This window comes from Nomascus leucogenys, chromosome 13, assembly GCF_006542625.1.
Source record: "Nomascus leucogenys isolate Asia chromosome 13, Asia_NLE_v1, whole genome shotgun sequence".
Lineage (NCBI taxonomy): Eukaryota > Metazoa > Chordata > Mammalia > Primates > Hylobatidae > Nomascus > Nomascus leucogenys.
The window spans coordinates 84,497,983-84,504,479 of NC_044393.1; positions in this window are offsets into that span (position 1 = coordinate 84,497,983).

Consider the following 6,497-nt stretch of genomic DNA (forward strand, 5'->3'; position numbering starts at 1 on the left):
CCAAGTGTGGTGGCAGGTGCCTGTAATCCCAGCTACTCAGGAGGCTGAGGCAGGAGAATTGCTTGAACCCGGGAGGTGGAGGTTGCAGTGAGCCAAGATCACGCCACTGCACTCCAGCCTGGACAACAAGACCGAAACTCCATCTCAAAAAACAAACAAACCTCACCACAGCCGGGCATGGTGACTCATGCCTGTAACCCCAGCACTTTGGGAGGCAGAGGCAAGCTGACTTGAGCCGAGGAGTTCGAGACCAGCCTAGGCAACCTGCCAAACCTGCCAAAACCAGCCTAGGCAACCTGCCAAAACCCACCAAAAATACAAAAAATAAGCCGGGCGTGGTGGCACACATCTGTTGTCCCAGCTACTCAGGGGGGCTGAGGTGGAAGGATCCCTTGAGCCTGGGAGGTTGGGGCTGCAGTGAGCCAAGATTGTGCCACTGCACTCCAGCCGGGGTGACAGAGTGAGACCTCGTCTCAAAACAAAAAGAAAAACAAAACAAAACAAAACGCCTCACCAGAAGGCGTGTATGGACTGTGATGAGTAAGGGGAAGGGTGGCATGAGGTGAATTTAGAGAAAGGCAAGGGCCAGGCCGGGCATGGTGGCTCATGCCTGTAATCCCAACACTTTGGGAGGCCAAGGTGGGTGGATCATTTGAGGTCATGAGTTCAAGGCCAGCCTGGCCAACATGGTGAAACCCAGTATCTACTAAAAATACAAAAATTGCCGGGCACAGTGGCTCACACCTGTAATCCCAGCACTTTGGGAGGCCAAGGTGGGCGGATCGTGAGGTCAGGAGATCGAGACCATCCTGGCTAATATGGTGAAACCCTGTCTCTACTAATAAAAAAATACAAAAAAATTAGCCGGACGTGGTGGCGGGCACCTGTAGTCCCAGCTACTAGGGAGGCTGAGGCAGGAGAATGGCATGAACCCGGGAGGCGGAGCTTGCAGTGAGCCGAGATCGCGCCATTGCACTCCAGCCTGGGCAACAGAGCGAGACTCTGTCTCAAAGAAAAAAAAAAAAAATTAGCCAGACATGGTGGTGCACGCCTGTAGTCCCCGCTAGTTGGAAGGCTGAGGCACAAGAATCACTTAAGCCCAGAAGGCGGCGGTTGCAGTGAGTCGAGATCACGCCACTGCACTCCAGCCTGGGCAACAGAGTGAGACTCTGTCTCAAAATTAAATAAATAAGTATAAAGAAAGGCAAGAGCCAGATTACCCAGGCCCTTGTAGATAGGAAACACAGCTCTTATTCCACAGGAAAAGGAAAGCCTATGGAGGAAAGAGTCATGATCTGACTGACATCTTGAAAAGACAATGCTACCCAATGTCCATCAATGGGAAAGTTATAAATTTAATTTCAGTACTTCCATTTTCTGGAATATTACATGGCTATATGAAAAAAAGAAAGGGAATGACATGTCGACATGGAGGAATGCCCATGACATGTTTATCAGGTAAAGAATAAATAATTATAACATAATATATTGTGTAATGTAATACATTTTTTAGAAACAAAAAGAACCAGTGCAAAATAATACAAAATATATTTCTGTATAATCACAGAAAAAAGAATAGAAGGATTCATTACACATCAAACATTTAGTGTATGTTGGTTACCTGGGAGGATTGTAATTAGATAGGCATAGAGGGAAAGCAGAATATTTGCTTTATAAATTAACCAGGCTTAGTGGCCCATGCCTGTAGTCCCAGCTACTTAGGAGGCTGAGGTGGGAGGATCACTTGAGCCTAGGAGGTTGACTCGGCAATTCTGCAGTGAGCTGTGATCATGGGCAACAGAGACCCTGTCTCAAAACAAAATGGAAAAAGCAAAAACAAAAGCTTTTCTTCAACCTGAGGAAGTCGATTTAAAAAAAAAATTTTTCTTTATAAATTACTTCATTGATTTTTTTTGCATATGAATTAGTTTTATACATTTTTAAAAAATACATCACTCAGCTTTGTGGAGAATGGATTGGAGAAAGGCAAAAATGAAAATGGAACAACTAATTAAGAGAATATTTCAGTCATCCAGATGGTAGTTCTGATTGTGGTGGCTGCAGTAAAGATAGGGGGAAAAAAAGGCGATGAATTCAAGATATATTTTTTTGGAGTTGAAATAATAGGACTTGGTGATGCACTGCATATGAAGTTCTCATGAATGACTCCCAGATTTTCTGGCTTCAATGGCTTTGTAGATAGTGGCTCCTTTAGTAAAAAGAGAATGGCGAATATTGAAATAGCATCTGTAGAAAGCAGAACAACTTTATCAGAAAAACAGCAGGATTTCAGGGAAATAATGGTTTCTCATTTGAGACTCGTGAATTTAAAAATCATAGTGATTATATCTTCCCCAACTTAGTGATTTTTCTTAATAATGCTTATTTGCTTAGTTTCTGCCAAAGAAACTACAAACAGTTGGGTTTATCTAGGCTGGAGGACAATAAAAACAAGAGAGGGTTAATGGGCAACCAGAATTATGGATTGTTTCCCATTTTTTAAGCCTTTTAAAATTATTAATATATAGATTTTAATTTTAGTTTTTTTTGAGACAGGGTCTCACTGTGTCACACAGGTTGAAATGCAATATAGCGCAATCTCAGCTCACTGCAACCTCTATCTCCTGGGCTCAAGCAATCCTCCCCCCTCAGCCTCCTGAGTAGGTGGGACTACAGGTGCACACCACCACATCTGGCTAATTTTTCTATTTTTTTGGTAGAGACAGGGTTTCCCCATGATGCCCAGGCTGTCCTCAAACTCCTGGCCCAGGTGATGCACCCACCTCTGCCTCCCAAAGTGGTGTGATTACAGGCATAAGCCACTGCATCTGACCTAGATTTTTTGTCTTGGAGATGGGGGTCTCACTATACTATCCAGGCTGTTCTCAAATTCCTGGCCTTAAGTGATCCTTCTGCCTCAGCCTCCAGAGTCGCTGGAACTGCAGGCATGAACCACCACACCCAGCTAGATATTTTTTTTTATTGTACTTTAAGTTTTAGGGTACATGTGCACAATGTGCAGGTTTGTTACATATGTATCCATGTGCCATGTTGGTGTGCTGCACCCATTAACTCGTCATTTAGCATTAGGTGTATCTCCTAATGCTGTCCCAGCTAGATATTTTAAATAAATAACATCATTTTCAAGTTATATTCTTGGGATATAGTCTCAAATACAGACCTACTAGGCTAAGCTTGCCCAACCTGCAGCCCACAGGCCACATGGGGTCCAGGATAGCTTTGAATGTGTCCCAACACAAATTCATAAACTTTCTTAAAACATTATGAGTTTTTTTTGTGATTTTTTTATTTCAGCTATCCTTAGTGTTAGTATATGTTATGTGTGTCCCAAGACAATTATTCTTCTTCCAATGTGGCCCAGGGAAGCCAAAAGATTGGACACCCCTGTACTAGGCCAAAGGAAATGATCAGTTTTATGACCCTTGTTATGGCTAGATTGCTTTAATATTAATGCATTCTAAAGCCACTTTATTCGTGGGACTTTTTTTTTTTCCAAAAACCCATTAATTTTATGGGTTTTTTTCTGTTATTTAGTTAGTTTTAATCATTTACTTAGTATTTGAGTGTAAAATATTGGGTATATGGTGGTAAGCAAAACACTAAACTCAGAGATATTAGGGTTGAAAAGGAGAGACAGACAACAAGTAAAATAATAAGCAAATTACTTATATTGTCAAAATATTAGAAGAACGAAGAACAGAATGATAAAAGAAATATCAGGAAGGGATTTACTTTAGATTGGAAAGCCTCTCTGAAGAGATGACTTAATCTGAGATTAAAAGGATTTGAAGAGATTATCCGTTTAATGAATGGCCTGTGCCAACACCCTGATGCAGGAGCAAGTTGAGCATATTCCAGGAATGGAAAGTTAGCCTGTGAAGTTGGGGCAGAGAACACAAAGGCAGAGTGGTAGGAGATGAGGTTAAGGAAGAAAGTAAAATCCAGATTATGCAGGGCTTTACATGAAGTTTGGATAAGAGACAATTGAATGATTTGAAGCTGGAGAGTGACACGACTCAATTTGTCTTTTCAAAAGACCACTGTGGCTGTCATGTGGCGAGCAGATCAGAGATAGGTGGTGAATGGAGAAGTGGAGAGACCAGTGAGGACACTACTGCAGAAGTGCAGCCTGGAGATAATGCATAGCTTGGACCAGGGCAGGGCTGGGACTAGGTGAGGGGAGTAAGGAGGCATTTGCCTTGGGCACAACATTTTAAAAATTTTTATTTATTTTATTTATTATTATTATTATTTAGAGACAGGGTCTTGCCTAGGCTGGAGTGCAGTGGCATGATCATAGCACACGGTAACTAAGATCTTGAACTCCTGGGCTCAAGGGATCCTCCCACCACAGCCTCCCAACTGCAGGCATGCAGTACCACCATGCCCGACTAAGTTTTTTATTTTTTATAGAGGTGAGGTCTCACTGTGTTGCCCAGGCTGGTCTCAGACTCCTGGCCTCAAGCAGCCCTCCCTCCTCAGCCTCCCAAAGTTCTGGGATTTCAGGCATGAGCTACCGTGCCTGGCCCTAGGGCACAAAATTTAAGCAAGCATTTAAAAACTCAGTAATTAAGGTCAATAATGTTTAGATAAAACATTTTAAAAAGTCAAAATTAATGCAAAAAATCCATGATGAACAAAATATTAAAATATAAGATAAAGACGAGGCCGGGCGCGGTGGCTCAAGCCTGTAATCCCAGCACTTTGGGAGGCCGAGGCGGGCGGATCACGAGGTCAGGAGATCGAGACCATCCTGGCTAACAGGGTGAAACCCCGTCTCTACTAAAAATACAAAAAATTAGCCGGGCGTGTTGGCGGGCGCCTGTAGTCCCAGCTACTCGGGAGGCTGAGGCAGGAGAATGGCGTGAACCCCGGGAGGCGGAGCTTGCAGTGAGCCGAGATCGCGCCACTGCACTCCAGCCTGGGGGACAGAGCAAGACTCCGTCTCAAAAAAAAAAAAAAAAAAAAAAAAAAAAAAAAAAAAAAAAAAAAAAAGATAAAGACGAAATCCAAGGCTGGGCATGATGGATAACGCCTAGAATCCCAGCACTTTGGGAGGCCGAGGCAGGTGGATCAGTTGAGCTCAGGAGTTCGAGACCAGCCTGGGCAACATGATGAAACCCCATCTCTACAAAAATTATAAAAAATTAGCCAGGCATGGGCATGGTGGCGGGCACCTATAGTCCCAGCTACTCGGGAGGCCGAGGCAGGAGAATGGCATGAACCCTGGCAGTGAGCTGAGACCGCGCCACTGCACTCCAGCCTGGGTGACAGAGCGAGACTCCGTCTCAAAAAAAAAAAAAAAAAAAATTAGCCAGGCATAACACTTAATGGAATTGTTTTATTTATTTATTTATGTATTTATTTATTTATCTAGAGACAGGGTCTTGCTGTCGTCACCCAGGTTGGAGTGCAGTGGTGCGATCTCGGCTCACTGCAGCCTCTGCTCTGCCTCCTACGTTCAAGCAATTCTTGTGCCTCAGCCTCCCGAGTAGCTGGAATTACAGGTGCATGCCACCACACCCAGCTAAGTTTAGTATTTTTAGTAGAGAAGGGGTTTCACCATGTTGGCCAGGCTGCTCTCGAACTCCTGACCTCAAGTGATCCACCCGCCTCAGCCTGTCTAAGTGCTGGAATTACAAATGTGAGCCACCACACCCAGCCACTTCATAGCAGAATTTTAAAAGCATTTGCTTTAAAACATGACAAGGATACTCACTACTATCATTTTTACTATTTAACATCATACTAGAGGGGCTAGCCAATGCAAAAAACATAAAAAAGAAATAAGACATATATAAACTAGAAAGAAAGAAAAAACTCACTATATTCAGATATAATGATTGTCAGTATGGAAAATATATGAATAAATAACAAAAACTAAAAGCAATTCAGTTCATAATATAAACATACAAAAACCAGCAGTATTCCTATATATCAGCCACAAGAATACAAAACCATATGAAAAATGCACATGACTAAATAGTAAGACTTGTTAAATCTTGGTAAGGAGTGTTTACAGAGTCATTGGGATTTGTGGCTTCCAGTAATAAAGAGCATGCAAGGTGATTCTGACCAAACTTCTCTCTTATTATGCGAAGGGGGCAGAAGAACACACACCACAAATGCTGCATAGTATAAATGTTAAATAAGATTTAGTGGGGAAAAAATACTGGCAGAGATGCAGCAAAGCATTATTCCCTATTATCCCACAGAGACACATCTGAAGCCTTCCATAAATAGGCTAGGTATACTCCCCTCCCAAAAAAGGGGTGATTCCAGGTGATAGACCACACTCCTATGATGTTTTACCTACTTACTGAGAATGGGAAATAGGGAGTAGGCAATTATATAACAATGAGAACTTCCTGGTTGGGAATAACCTTGTTAGAAAGGAGCAGCTCCTGGAGTTCAGATTCTGATAATATTGTTTTTTCTCGGACCTGCTGAAGCAGGTTCTTGCTAGGCTACTTGTC